Source organism: Macrobrachium rosenbergii, chromosome 55 (genome assembly GCF_040412425.1).
Source record: "Macrobrachium rosenbergii isolate ZJJX-2024 chromosome 55, ASM4041242v1, whole genome shotgun sequence".
In the NCBI taxonomy this organism is placed as follows: Eukaryota; Metazoa; Arthropoda; class Malacostraca; order Decapoda; family Palaemonidae; genus Macrobrachium; species Macrobrachium rosenbergii.
Genome location: NC_089795.1, coordinates 25,441,585 through 25,458,321, shown reverse-complemented (window position 1 = coordinate 25,458,321; position 16,737 = coordinate 25,441,585). Strand labels below are relative to the sequence as shown.

General features: G+C 35.0%; 2 pseudogenes; both read left to right on the top strand.

The window, feature by feature from the left end:
- Positions 1-2,085: 2,085 nt before the first annotated feature.
- LOC136835772 (hemocyanin subunit-like) lies at positions 2,086-16,165 on the top strand (annotated as a pseudogene).
- Positions 3,453-5,737, top strand: LOC136835699 (hemocyanin subunit-like; annotated as a pseudogene).
- Positions 16,166-16,737: the final 572 nt, after the last annotated feature.

Sequence of the window (16,737 nt, the reverse complement as noted above, 5' to 3'; positions counted from 1 at the left end):
TATTGATTTTATCTACTGCGTGATCTTCCGTCAACATTATATTCGATGCAGATGAATATGCTTCAATGGGGAAACTGTTTGACAATAACCGATATTATGATGGAGTCATTGGATTTTTTAAGTATTCATTCATGGCCAAAAATGGTTATTTGAATTCTAATTTTATTAAGGGATTTGGAGTTTTCCTGTTAATTATTCCTTTCCTTGTTTTTGTGTCAGACTTTGATATATAAATAAGTTCCGGAATTGTGGACTTGTAGGTTTGAACGGTTCCGGTATTGTGCTTTTAATAGTTTGTGAATTATTCTGAGACAAAAAAAATAGTGACTGGGTAAGTTTTTATGTTGTGGAAATAAAAAGAGAATATGAAAAGAAAGAATGTAGGTTTAAAGGAATCATTATTTTTATTTTAAACCTAAGATAAAATACTTTTTGGCAGACGAAAACTTATTGCAAAACCCATTAATGGAGCCCCCACCCCCAGTCACACAAAAAAAAGTTAAAAGAGAAGTAAAGAAATCTGTAAAAGAGCAATAATAAAGGAAAACAAATGGGGCACACATCGAAGAAATAATAAAAAAAAAATAAAACCATAAAAGTGAAAAATGAGACTCATGTGAGCTTACACTGAATTTTAACTTCTCCATGAAAACCATAAACTTTACACACTGGAAGCATGAACAGTATATTTAAGATGACCAAGTTAGCGGTAAAAGACAAAAATGTTAGTATTAACTTAGAATAAGACAATACCATGTGCATAAATTGATAAAATGTTTGACATCTACTTTTTGAATTCTTCCTTATTTTCTTCGGCCAAGACAGTATTCGCAGTGGCATAAATTACGAAGAGAAGAATGGTGGCGTTAGATGCTCGCTTATCCCAAACACTGAAATACTAATTGTTCTTCTCTTTACGTATGGAAAAAGTATTATCATTAGATTACTGTACTTAATCAATAAACAGAACCGAAATAATTAGGTAGTGAAGTGGCAGTACAGTTTCAATCAAGTGTTGATGAAATGACGGGCTGCAAATTCCTAGAAGTATTGGATGATTTATGTCATTTGGGGAAACATAATGAGATTAGTTTCAAGAAAATTCTATGGTTAGTTTTTAAGATATGGCGTACCGCTTTTTTCAGAGAAAGGTCCCAGTACTAGGTCATATCTCGGGAAAATGCTACCGGACTTCTGACCCCATCTAAGTATTCCACTCATCATAACGATGCCACTTTCTTGACATCGAAATCCTGTTTTCTGATTTTTCTTGTTCCATTAAGATCAGCTTTTAGTTTAAAGTTTTAGCAAATCACCATGACATGAGCCCATGGCTTCTTGTCAACAAGAAAATGTTTAGGATTTGAACATTAGTTCAAACAAGTGGTTTTACAAAAGGATACGCTTACTGAAAATTAAATAATAACACCTTAAAAAAACGAAAGGCAACACACACACACACAAAATAAGCTGAGAAACAAAATGTACTTAAGTGTCATAGTGAGAATGAGACATCAGCCCTTTAGACATCAAAAGTTAAAATTATACAAATTTCACCAATTTTACGATTGTGAGCGAAAGAGTGTGGTTTGTTCGTGTACCTATCACCTACCGCTAAATCAGTGATGATTTAGTACCCTTTAGAATAGGAGGGACTTTATTATCCACAAAACTCTTATTTTCATTGCCAAAAGATTTATTGTCATAGCATAAAGTAGTTATTCAGCTGATAATTAATATTATTTTCCCATATATACAGTCCACCAGTTTGGACGAAAAAGTTCCCTATGCTGTCAATGCAAATAAAACAGTGGAACCTAATCGACATTTAACTCAAAAGCCCACTTTCACAGATTCAGAAGTAATTGGGAAAAATTTTTAAAATATTGTTAATGTGGGGCGATAAAAAGCTGATTAAAGGTTTTAATTTATTGACAAATTAGATACATATTTAATGTGCTTTGGTTTGTGGATCTGTCAATGTTATCTCGTTACCCCAAAGCAATCAACTACTGATAATAATGCTTTGCTTTTTGCGCTTGGAAACCCGTTAGAAGAGCAGAGTCCAACAAATGTTGCAAGCACATGGGGGAACAAGACCCCCTGTCAGTTTGGTATATAAAGGCCTCGACTAACATCATCGTCGAGCTCAGTCATCATGAAGTCGACTCTCCTCCTCTTAGCTCAGGCGCTGCCCTGCTCTCTGTTGCTTCTGCAGGTGAGTAGAACAGCATTTTTAAACTTATTGCACTTTAGTAACATTCAGTTTTGATTTTAATGACTATCTCGGAACAAAGCGTAGATGGTCAAAGAGTGCCTGTAATTCGTTAGTAATTGTATTCTAAATTGAGGAGATCAATGAGGCACTTGTTATATTTCAAATTCAATATACATTATCATCTTTGGAAGGTGAAATCATATGAAGTAATTTCCCAAATTAGTTCTTGTTTGATTTGAAAAGCAAGAAACAATTCACTGTGTCTTTCTTTTTGGACATGGAATATGATAGACAGAATTCACTTATTCTATATTCTTAAGTCTGGTACTTTATTTCCAGTGTTTCAGTTTACCTGATTGTGAGTTACCAATTATATTTTCTCATTAAAAGGACAATAGTTCATTTCAATATGTATTTACAATTAAATCCAACTACAAGATTCATTTTTATTTGTTATATGTTTGAGTCAATGTGTTAAACAATTTCCAGTTTTATTGAAAACTCATTAACATTTTTATCTCCATATATAATGGCTTACTTCAAACGGATGCAAAAGCAGTCAGTCAAAAGAAAGAGATTTTTGCCAAATGTTTGAGCTAGCAAAAGAAATTTTAGAAATTTTCGAGTTTTCCATATAAAACTAAACACAAAATTCGTTTAAAACCAAATTTCCCTTATTCTTTTAAGATTTATGTGCACTTTCTGAATTTTATAACTGATATCATTAATTGATTACGTTAGTAACATTTTTAAAATTTTTACAAATTATAATGCTAATTTTGATGTTTTTTGTTTAACTAAAGAGGCAAAATTTTTATTAAATTTACAAGGAAAAATTACAAGTATTACTACAATAGAATAAATATGAATATGATAACATTGCACTGCTTTTTTCTTAACGATAAAAATACTTTAAAACACATTCATGAGAAAAGAGATTCACTTCACAAATTATTTAATCTTGTGGATTAATTGTTTAAACTACCTATTACAAACAATTTGATTGCACATTTAAAAATATCCTTTTAATAACCAAAGAAATTAGGGTTAATATTAAATGTCAAAAACATAGAATACGCCCTTATCAGTACCCGATTTTTTTATTTTCTTTCTATAGCATAACTGCAGATGCCTCCAACGCCAAAAGCAGCATGATGTGAACTTCTCTTATGGAAGGTAAATGAGCACCTACGTGATGAAAACATAAAACCTATGCCAAAACCTTTGATCCAGAGGCCGACAAATCCCATTGCTCTGATAATGAGAAGCTGTCCACCGCCTTATGAAAGAACTCAGGATAACCGTCTGCTGGAACAAAAGCATTGGTTCTCCCTCTTCAACGACAGACACCGCGAAGAAGCTCTTATGCTATTTTCGACGTCTTGATACATTGCAAGGACTGGGAAACGGCACGTCAAAAATGGCAGCCTATTTCCGTGGAGCGCATGAACGAGGGAGAATTCGTGTATGCAATTTATATGCTGTTATCCACCATCCATTGGCTGAACATGTTGTCCTTCCTCCACTCTATGAAGTCACACCTCACATGTTCACCAACACTGAAGTCATCCAAGAAGCCTATGCAGCTAAGATGAGACAGACACCGACCAAAATCAAATCCTCATTCACAGGAACAGCTAGGAACAAGGAACAACGTGTAGCCTACTTTGGAGAAGACATTGGAATACCCACCATGTTTTCTGGCATTTGGAATTCCCATTCTGGTGGAGGGATTCTTATTCTCATAAAATTGACCGCAAGGGAGAAAATTTCTACTGGGTACATAATCAGCTCACTGTCCCTTTGATGCTGAGAGAATTTCCAACTACTTGGACCCAGTTGAGGAACTGCATTGGATAAGCCTATTCATGATGGATTTGCTCCTCATACTCCTACAAATACGGTGGAGCCTTTCCCTCTCGTCCTGATGACATTGACTTCGAGGACGTTGATGGTGTTGCACGTGTTAGAGATATGATCATCATCGACAGCCGTATCCGAGATGCCATTGCTCATGGGTATATTATCAAGGAAGATGGTTCCTAAACATTGATATTATGAATGACCGTGGCATTGATGTTCTTGGTGATGTTATCGAGTCTTTGTACAGCCCCAATGCCCAGTATTATGGAGCTCTCCACAACACTGCCCATATCATGCTTGGTCGTCAGACAGATCCCCATGGAAAATATAACATGCCACCAGGTGTCATGGAACACTTTGAAACTGCACTGAGATCCCGGTTTCTTCCGACTTCATAAATATATGGATAACATCTTTAGGGAGCACAAAGATAGCCTGCCTAGCTACACCTTTGATGACTTAGATTTCAAAGGAGTTTCTGTTATAAACGTTGCCATTGATGGAACTCTGAGACTTACTTTGAAGATTTTGAGTACAGTTTACTCAATGCTGTAGATGACACGGAAGAGATAGCTGATGTTGATATTGATACATATGTGCCCTGTCTAGACCATAAAGAGTTCTCATACAAAATTGACATTAAAATGAGAAGGATCTGAAGCTTTGGCAACGATTAGAATATTTGCTTGTACCATGCAGACAACAACGGTGTAAAGTTCTCCTTCGATGATGGCAGATGGGGAGCCAGCTGACAAATTCTGGGTCAAATGTGAGTATTTTTGATATTTAGCAAATGATGCATATATTTACAATCACAAGAAATAAAGGACTATATCTGAAATTTACTGTTGAATTACTAAAATAACAGGTCCTAATATTTTAATTACAACATTTGTTTCATATTACTTATACTTCCATACCTACTCACACTCACATGCACACACACACACACACACACACCACACACACACACATATATATTTATATATATATATATATGTATATATACATATATATATATGGGTATATATATATGTATATGTGTGTGTGTGCGTGTGTGTGTGGTGTAAAGATGTTTAAAAAAATGTTCTTTATGTTTTATTAAAACAATGTTTGTCAACCCATTGACTTACCCATCGTTTATAGTCCTAAATGTTTATAATACTATATGACAGAAGCAGTATAGTTTTTTCTAAGTCTATTAGTTTAATAAACTAATTCATTACTTTATTCTAACCAGTGTCTCCTGAAACAACACCATAGTCCGTAAATCCACTGACTCCTCAGTCATCTGGCATGATGTGCCCAGCTTCAAAACACTCATGAGAAGACTGAAGCTGCTCTGTCAGGTGGAGGTGATCTGGACCTTCATGACTATGAAAGCGCCACTGGCCTGCCAAATCGTTTCTCTGCCCAAGGGTAAACCACAACGGCATGGAATTTGATCTCCTCGTCTGCGTTATTGATGGTGCAGCTGACGCTGCAATTCCAGATCTCCATACAAACGATGACTTCATACACTATGGTGCCAATGGAGTCTACCCAGACAAGAGGCCTCATGGTTACCCATTCGACTGCCACGTCGAGGATGAACGCATCTTCGAACAAGTCACCAACTTCCATCACTCCCATGTGAAGATTTACCATCATGGTGAACACATCCACCATCATTAATAGCTGTAAATTAATTCTCCACATGGCTACTCAGAATTAAGAGATTATTATGGTACTGGAGGCGATACAAATAAAGTTTATGAAACATTACAATAAGTCTGTTTTTATTTCAATTTTATGCAAATAACTCATTTGTAATATATATATATCATTCTATATATATATATATATATATATATATATATATATATATATATATATATATATTTATAAATATACAACCAAATATATATAGTAAATAGAATAGGTAATTTATGATACCGTATAAGCGGTTAACGTCTAAGTTTGCTACTTTCACTCCGGATGTATGAGATATCAAGCCCTCGAGGTTTCGTCAGCCTTCATAAAGGAAGAAACTTTAATTTATGATAGTAAGGAACAGGATATTACATATGCATTATAGGAGGTTATATTATAAATATACTAGATAACATCCAGTTTTAATTTCAATGAAAATTTCATTAAAAAATGAAAATGAGTATAACGGTGGCCTTTCGACTCCCTTCAGTAGATGCTGAAATCTTAACCAAATCATGGGAAGAGGAGTCATATAAAGTAAATTACAAGTATATCACTTTTTATTTTCATGATACAAATGTACCATACTGACCTGAGAAAGGGAAATGATAATTGAATTAATAAATTCTCAGAACGTAAGAACAATAGGATGGCACCTGCAGCAATGGTTTCAGATATATATCCGGTTTTTACAGGATATTGAGCGTTCAAGATGCATTAATTTTTCACTGACCGAGAGCAAAGGTCTTTGGGAGGATGATAATTTATAGGAATGAAACGTTAATTTAATCGAATACACTATTAGAAATAGGACAATAAAGGCTAAATCACTGAAACGAAAAACAGGAAGAAAGTAAGAAGTTATTGTTTGAATTTATGAAAAAATTATTGTTTGAAATGCAAATCACTCAAAATCGCAGGCTAAAGGGACAGATGTCATTTAGTGCCACTGAATATCAAATTAAAAACAAATCCAAAAAGTTCCTTGGATTACCTAATAAAAAAAAAAAAACTGGGGACAGAGTGATAACAAATTCACTTTCGTTGACAGAATACATTATAACAGACCGTTTAAGATATATATATGAAACACTAAGATCGAAGAAATAAAGATTTTGAGGGAAGACAACTAGTAGTACTGAATAAATTTGATGGCAAACATGCCTTGTGAACTCCTTTCAAAGTGCCTTTGATATAAATTTATCATTTATTAATTTTGTACTTTAATGAGAAAGAGTTTTAATGTTTAAAATGATCACTAAAAACAGCATTTACATGATAGATTGTCTAATATATATAGACAAAAGAACAACAGGATGAAACTTTGTATGTATTTGAAGCATATATATACCCATGGTATATCATCTGAAAAGAATATAGGGATCCACATCAGCAAAAAGTCTAAGTTCAGCCCCAAAGGGGTGAGGAATATGCATTAATTTCTCCCAAGTAATTAAGTTTATTTTCGAATAAAATGATTTTGAAAAGGAAGATATTATAAAAGGAAGATATTTATCATAAAACTAGAAGATATTATTTTATGATTGTGTAAGTTGCCCTTGAAGTACAATGCTGATGTAAATTAGAGGAAGAAGTAGGATGGAGGCATTGCTGTAAAATGGATAAGAACAATCACAGAACTTATTGATTTATTTGGTTCCGTTAAAAATGAATCACTTGAGAAATGAGAAAAAACTGAACTCCAAAATCAATGACTTTGACTAATAGGTCTTTGTGGCAGGCCATTTACGATTCAATATTGAAATAATCCTATAATAAAAAAAATAATGTGTTTCAAACTTTTAAGACGATGACTTCATTGAAGGGCCTCTGGTGTAATATAGTTAAAATTTTGTTTTGCCCAGACTGGTGACCTGGGGACATATGTCTATTTGCAACCCCAGGATATTTTGTCAACCAGTTGAATCCACTCCTTCTGAGGAGGGAAAGATTAGAAGGCCGCATCGTAACCAAGTCTGTCATTTTTAATTGATTTTAGTAAGAAGAGGTGGGCTGTCGATGCGAGAGATTACTTATCTAATTACTGTCACAAAATTAATAATTATAGGTCTGGCTCAGGCACGGGTTATCTTAAGGCCATAGGCTAATTACAGGGGGACGAGATTCCTTCCTGAGTGCAATTTGGGGAATGTTTGACTCAGTACGATTCGCTCCTCTTGACCGGTCATTATTCAGCTGGCAAGAGCAGTAGACACAGGCTGGTGGTGAGTGAGAGCCTGACAGCTGGTCCCAATTTGGTTCTGAAGGATAAAAGGACCTTTTCTGGCACTGAAATTGCAAAATACACATTGGTAATATTTAGGGGCCAAGAGTGCCAGACATACACTCCTCTTTTCTACCCATTTTCAAGGGAGCTGGGAGGTTGCATCTCAGAAACTGGTTTTGAGGTTCTCTAGCACAACCAGAGTTTGACTGAACAGCAAGGGGCCAATGGAGGGCTAGGTGAAGGGTTGACTCAGGTAAGGCATATCAGCCAAGAGGGGTTCTTTCCTAGGAGGAGATTATAGTCTGACCGGAATGTGATTGGTGCAACTCCCAAAGTTCTGATCCTACTTTTTGGGCATGGTGAGTTGTCCTTCATGTCAGACAGAGAAGCATTAACTGCAAGACACTTGTTGATACCTCTCAATGGTTGTGGGTTTTTAGGGGTTCAATGGTGGGCCCACTGGGGACCTTGTCTGGACTTCCTGAGGAGATTTGGATGTCATTGTCTTCAAAAGCAGAGACCTTTCACATAATGACCTCTGGGAGGTGCAACAAAGATAGGCCCCCCACAGCCTGGGGTCCTGTCCTGGGAGGAAGAGCTGTGTTTTACTGCCAAGGGCGACAATGGATGCAGAGGTTTTTCCAGGGTACTTCCTGTAGTGTCGAAGTGTGCCTGTTATATTCGGATTTTGCATGCCTGGCAAAATGCCTTGCTGAAATCTTGTTTGAGCTGTGACTGCAGGTTAGGTGGTACCGAGTTTGGCAAAGGGAGACCTGATTTGGAAGATCTCCCCTTTGCTTTGCACTGGCTTCCAGGTGCCCTAGCATATAGCAATAAGTGCATACAGGTGGAGAGGATGCAGAGTTGTTTATCAACAGGCCTTAGGAGTAGGTTAGCAGAGGACTATGTGTTATGGCAGGTGGACTACTGGTATGTCCTGTAGGCATCAGCCATCCAACAGCACTCAGTGAAGAGTCTTTGCCTAGGTGTGTTGATGTGTAGAGCCAAGGGCCTGGGTCCCTAATTTCTTGAGAAGTCCTCAAGTTGGATTTGAGCTCCAGTAAGTCCTAGAATTGCCTTGCACTGGCAAGAATGTTGTCTATCCATTTTCACAATCCCTTACATTCTTTGTAGGCTGCCAGTCAGATCGTGTTTTGTTAGGAAAACTTCTCCTTGGGAAGGTTTACGCCATCTCTAACCACGCCCTGGTTCCAGCATTATGGTGGATATGAGATAATGGAAGGGGTGCAGACCAGGGATGGATTTCTGCTTATTCGATTTCAGCTTCCATTACTGCTAGGTCCGGCTGCTTTCTGTTTCCTTTCTTTCCCTCTCATTCTCTACAATGAGCCCTTGAACCCAGGGCCAATTGGTTCCTGCCCCCTTCTGGCCTTGTGTTTTGGTGAGATCATAGCCTATCAAAATTTAAGTGCAATTTGTTTGGAAAGGGAAATACTCAGAGACGAGTGGGTATTTGATTCTGTTCTAAATCACATATAAATATAACTGAAAAATCAAATTCCAGTTGCACATGAGGTAGGATTTTCAACATGAGATCATTCTTGATTTTCAGTGGAGAGGTTATATAGGGTGAATTGATTATTAGTATAGCTAATGATATATTATTTTGGCCAAGGCACTGGGGTATTTGAATTTGCTCTAATCTTCAAGCTTTCGTTTTCTCTTGAGCTGAGTGCTGTCATATGCTTATTAAATATATATATATATATATATATAATTTATCAAGGCTGCTTGATGCTGATGCCCTATATCTATATTATATATATATTTTCTTATATTGTATTACCTATTATATATAAAGCTGTCAAATGTGTGTTATCTACCTCAAGTATATGTCATTACACTCGACGCATCTATATATATATTATATTCCTATATATATTCTCTCTCCTTCCTAATGGCAGGGATAATCTTGAACCCTCTGCAACATAAACAAATGGATGACTCAATATTCTGTGTGGCCATATCATACCACAGCCCTACTTCTTGAAGGTTTGATTTCAAACATGTCACTGACGCTTAATGCAAGGTCAACCCTTCCCAAGAAATGAAAAAAGATTTAGTTTTAAGATACACAACGTTTTCACACAAGGTCGCAATTGGAAATTCATATGATAAGAAAGAAGACACAAGTCGGGCAAGCGCCTTATCTTGAGTACTGACTTCTTGAGGTGTGTCATTGAGGTAAAACTGAAGCACAGTTTCTCTGAAGTATATTCCAGATGACATCCACATTGCCGTTTGGGTGAAACAGGAAAAATTCCCAAACATTCAAGAAATTTCACCTTCTAATGTAGCTATTTTAACATGGCAGAATCATTCTAAAATGATTCTTCATTAAGAAGGTTAATCTTTGAGCCAGAGTCTTCTTGTTGCTTATGTTTAGTGATACTGAAATTGAAACCAGATTTTTTCAATATAGACAGCATTACGTTTTTGTTTCTGCCAATTTACACTTGTAACTATGCAACAATGTCAATTTGAATATATCAAGTTCATTTTTTAACAATTATTTTGTTCACTCTATATTTATCTGTTCATCTATATATGTATTTATAACCCAGGTTGAAATAGGATATGGCATATGGCCTATCTGAAGGTTACAATATCAATCCATATATATATTCTATATATAACTATCAGTCTGGATACAAGAAATGTAAATAAAAATATAATAGTATTATACCTGGAGACAGGCTTCAGAAAATATACCATTTTGTTCTCTGGAGGGCTGCTCTAATTTGAAACACCCGCCAAAAATTAATGGATAAATTTGTTTTTTAAAAGAGAAGTAAACTGATTTCTTTATACAAAAAAGTTAAATGACTACGACTTAGAACTGCAGAGAAAATGAACGAAAGAGGAGCCTCGCTAATAAACACAATTAAAGATGAAAGTTTCTTGGCAAGGTGAGGATTTCAGTTGAATTGCATGAGTGATTAAGGGTAATATAATTTAACAAGACATGAATATTTATTTGAATATTCTAACTGTTTAACTCTAAATACAGATTTCATCTATTCTCGCCTTTCTCTTTAGTTGTCATTGTATTCGATATATGATGAATATGCTTTTATTATTGAAACTGCATAATATAACCGAATTACAGTGAGCCATTAGGGCTGTTCGATAAGTAACATGAATCAGCAAAAATAGTTATTTGTATTTTATTTCAGGGTAGGGATTTACGTATTATTTCGTTTAAGGCCTCTGCAATTTTCATTATAGGCTTTAATTGCTAGATTTTTATAGTTTTGAAATATTCTGGAAGGAAATATATATTTAAAATAGTGCTTTTTCATTACAAATTGGAAAGCAGTTACAAAGCTAAGTCAATCTTATATACCATGTGACAGGACAAAGGCAACAAAACAACAAAATAAAGAAAAGAAATATAAAGTAAGGTAGACTGTAAATGAGACATAATATAGAGAAAATAATGAGGTAAACAAAGAAGAAATATTAACAACAAAACGGTTAATCTTAAAGATTCATGTGAACTTATTCACAGCTAGGAATTTAGACACTAACTTTCAACTCCTGACGATGACCAAAAACTGTTCTTAGTAAACTGGAGTGTATCGGTATATTTAAAATATTCTTAGCATTAAAACTCTGTATCAATGTTTATTTGAAAAAAACACTAGATTCATCAACAAAATTTTAATACCCACTTCATCAATTGCTATATTTTCTTCGAACATAACACACAAGTATTGAAAGTGGAATGGATTGACTATGATATCAAGAGGAGAATGGAATATCGTTAGAACTCTTATAATCTAATACTTAATGCGACACACACATATATATGTTACATATATTATATTTTGTGTGTGTATATATATATTGACATATAGATAGGTAGATATACAAAAAAAAATAAGCTGTTAAATGTTATCTGGCTCGGTTACCTCTTCATGCTATCATCAAATCCGAACCGGGCCGGTCAGATAACACTTTGCTATCCATGCCAGACACCCCGGGATTTTGCGTAATCAATGGAAGGTTGCTTTTCAGACAAGAGCAGAGTCCAACATCTTCTAAAACATAACAGACACCTCAATGTCTCCGAACTGTTGGCCTACCGCTTTGTCAGGGGAGAACGGGAGCATGATACATGTACACGTGCTGTCAGTTCAGGCAGGGCAGTATATAAAGCCAAATCTCCTGCTAACATTCACCGTCGTGCTCAGTCATCATGAAGTCAACTCTCCTCCTTAAACGTGGCAGGTGCTGTTGCCCTGTTTGGTCCTGAAATGTTGCTTCTGCAGGTGAGCTCATAGAACACTGAAAATATTTGATGCACTTAATAACATTATAATATATTTAAATGATGATACATCTCGCACTACAGCTCAGAGGGTCACAGATATATATATATATATAGTAATTGTATATTAATTTATATATACCACTTGTTAGCTGTTATAATGTATTTCACATATTGTCATATTTGAAATGAAATTATAGAGTATGTTGAATACATAACGAAAATGAAACTGTTTTATATTATATATATATATATGTATGTAATATTTTATTCCGGCATATATATGTATTTATACATATATATGTAATGTGTGTGTGTATGTGTGTGTGTGTGACATTCACTTTTCACAGTTCTGGAAGGGCCTTTTGCTTATTATCATTTCCTCTTCATGCAGATCCATTACTCATTTTCCATATTTAAATATATATTTTGTCATTATAAGGAAAATATTTTATTCTTATAGACAAACATGTCTGAAAAGAACTAAGATTCAAAGAATTACTTTATAGTCAAAAGTGCATTGCAAGACATTTGAGTAATGGGTTAAGACCACCTTTCAGTTTTAATAACTAAAACTTATGAACATTTTTTAATTTGTCGACAGTGGCATCAAACAAATGAAAGGTAGAGTCAGTCAAGAGTTTATTACACTTTAGTGATTATTTTTTGATTTTAAGACTAAAAAGAATTGGTTAAGGGAAATTCAGTTTTCCAATTAAATTAAATTTAATAATGATAGTGATATTCAAATTGGAGAATCCTGAGTGTGTAAAATTAGGGATTTCAAATTAATTTTGCAGTTCATTCTATGTTCTCAGTCTGATACTCTAAATCCTGAATTTGATTAAAAAGATTTTCATGGACAACAGTTTTTTGTAATTTTACCTTATACATTTTACATATTTCCAATTACTGAAAACTCATTAATTTTATTATAATGACTTATTTTGTTTAACTAAGAAGGAAGAACAAATTAATATCTATAAACACAGGAAATTACATATATGATATAAGATTTTACATTACATGTCATTAATTGATGAATATTTATAATTGCCTAAACAACGGTTTTTTTGTTCTTAACGATAAAAATACATTTAAAATTTACAAAGGAAATTCAAATGTATTAAATACTTTAGAAACAGATAAAAAAATACTTTCTAAACACACATATTATTTGATTGTATGGATTAATTGTTTAAATACATTTAATAATGATAATTGCACATTAAAAATATCCTTTTAATATCCAAAGAATAAAACATCAAGGATATGTATAGAATACGCCGTTAAATTGTCTTTTTATTTTTTTTTTGCATAACTGTGCAGATGCTTTCAACGCTCAAAAGCAGCATGATGTGAACTTTCTCCTATGGAAGGTGAATGAGCACCTACGCGATGAAAAACATAAAGAATATGCTAAAACCTTTGATCCAGAGGCCGACAAATCCCATTACTCCGATAATGGAGAAGCTGTCCACCGCCTCATGAAAGAACTCAAGGATCACCGTCTGCTGGAACAAAAGCATTGGTTCTCCTCTTCAACGACAGACACCGCGAAGAAGCTCTTATGCTTTTCGACGTCTTCATGCGCATTGCAAGGACTGGGAAACGGCCGTTCAAAATGCTGCTTATTTCCGTGAGCGCATGAACGAGGAGAATTCGTGTATGCAATTTATGCTGCTGTTATCCACCATCCACTGGCTGAACATGTTGTCCTTCCTCCACTCTATGAAGTCACACCACATGTTCACCAACACTGAAGTCATCCAAGAAGCCTATGCAGCTAAGATGAGACAGACACTGACCAAAATCAAATCCTCATTCACAGGCACAGCTAGGAACAAGGAACAACGTGTAGCCTACTTTGGAGAAGACATTGGCATGAATACCCACCACGTTTTCTGGCATTTGGAATTCCATTCTGGTGGAAGGATTCTTATTCTCACAAAATTCGACCGCAAGGGAGAAAAATTTCTACTGGGTACATAATCAGCTCACTGTCCGCTTTGATGCTGAGAGAATTTCAACTTCTTGGACCCAGTTGAGGAACTGCAGTGGGATAAACCTATTCACGATGGATTTGCTCCTCATACCTCCTACAAATATGGTGGAGCTTTCCTTCTCGTCCTGATGACATTGACTTCGAGGACGTTGATGGTGTTGCACGTGTTAGAGACATGATCATCATCGACAGCCGTATCCGAGATGCCATTGCTCATGGGTATATTATCAAGGAAGATGGTTCTCACATTGATATTATGAATGACCGTGGCATTGATGTTCTTGGTGATGTTATCGAGTCTTCTTTGTACAGCCCCAATTCTCAGTATTATGGAGCTCTTCACAACACTGCCCATATCATGCTTGGTCGTCAGACAGATCCCCATGGAAAATATAACATGCCACCAGGTGTCATGGAACATTTTGAAACTGCCACTGAGATCCTGGTTTCTTCCGACTTCATAAATATATGGATAACATCTTTAGGAGCACAAAGATAGCCTTCCTAGCTACACTTTTTGATGAATTAGATTTCAAAGGAGTTACACGTTACAAATGTTGCCATTGATGGAACTCTGGAAACTTACTTTGAAGATTTTGATACAGTTTACTCAATGCTGTAGATGACACGGAAGAGATAGCTGATGTTGATATTGATACATATGTGCCCCCGTCTAGACCATAAAGAGTTCTCATACAACATTGAGATTAAAAATGAGAAGGGATCTGACACTTTGGCAACGATTAGAATATTTGCTTGGCCTCATGCAGACAACAACGGTGTAGAGTTCTCCTTCGATGATGGCAGATGGAGCGCCGTTGAGCTCGACAAATTCTGGGTCAAATGTGAGTATTTTTGATATTTAGCAATATGCATATATTTACAATCACAAGAAATAAAGGAACTATATCAAGGAAATTTACTTTGAATTACTAAAATAACAGGTCCTAATATTTTAATTACAACATATTTTCTATATTAAAATACTTCCATACCTACTAACTCTCCTCTATGTGCACAAACACATACACACACACACATGTAAATAATATATATATATGTATATATATATATATATATATATATATATATATATATATATATATATATATATATGTATATATATATATATATACATGTATATGTGACAATTTGGTTGAAATCTATGTTTTTTAAAAATGTTTTTATTATGCTTATGGGACTGTTGACTACCCATTGTTTACAAGTCCTAAAATAATTTATAATACTATATGACAGGAGCAGTTTAGTTTTTCTAAGTCTATTAGTTTAATGAACTAATTCATTACTTTTATTCTAAAACAGTGTCTCCTGGAACCAACAATATAGTCCGTAAATCCACTGACTCTTCTGTCACTGTGCATGATGTCCCCAGCTTCAAAACACTCATGGAGAAGACTGAAGCTGCTCTGTCAGGTGGAGGTGATCTGGACCTTCATGACTATGAAAGCGCCACTGGCCTGCCAAATCGTTTCCTCCTGCCCAAGGGTAACCACAACGGCATGGACTTTGATCTCCTCGTCTGTGTTACTGATGGTGCAGCTGACGCTGCAATTGCAGATCTCCATGCAAACGATGACTTCCATACACTATGGTGCCAATGGAGTCTACCCAGACAAGAGGCCTCATGGTTACCCATTCGACCGCCACGTCGAGGATGAACGCATCTTCGAACAAGTCACCAACTTCCATCACTCCCATGTGAAGATTTACCATCATGGTGAACACATCCACCATCATTAATAAACTGTAAATTAATTCTCCACATGGCTACTCAGAATAAAAGATTATTATTATGGTACTGGAGGTGATACAAATGTGTAAAATTTATAAGCAACATCACAATAAGCCAGTTTTTAATTCATTTTTTCTGTTATGCAATTAAACTCATTCTGAACACAAACATATATATATATATATATTATATATATATATATATATATATATATATATATATATATATATATATACATGTATATATTTATATATATATATATATATATATATATATATATATATATATATATATATATATTTGATAAACTTTCTATCTATAATATTACAAACAAATCTGATGAAGAGCCTTCAGTAAATGGTACTAAAAATACAGAGAAAGGCAGGTAATTAGTGACTGTAGAAGTGACTACCGTCCAGTAATTGTTAAGCGGTTAACGTCTAAGTTTGCTACTTTCACTCCGGATGTATGAGATGTCAAGCCCTCGAGGTTTATGTAACCTTCATAAAGGAAGAAACTTTAATTTATGAAGGAGTAAGGAATAAGACTCCTGAATTACACCACTGACGAAATCAGAACGAGGAGTAGGAAGGAGGTTATATTACTGAAAGTCACTACTAGAGGCAGGGAAATGGACAGACGTCATAGTTTTAATACCAACTGAAAATTGCTCACTAAAATAACA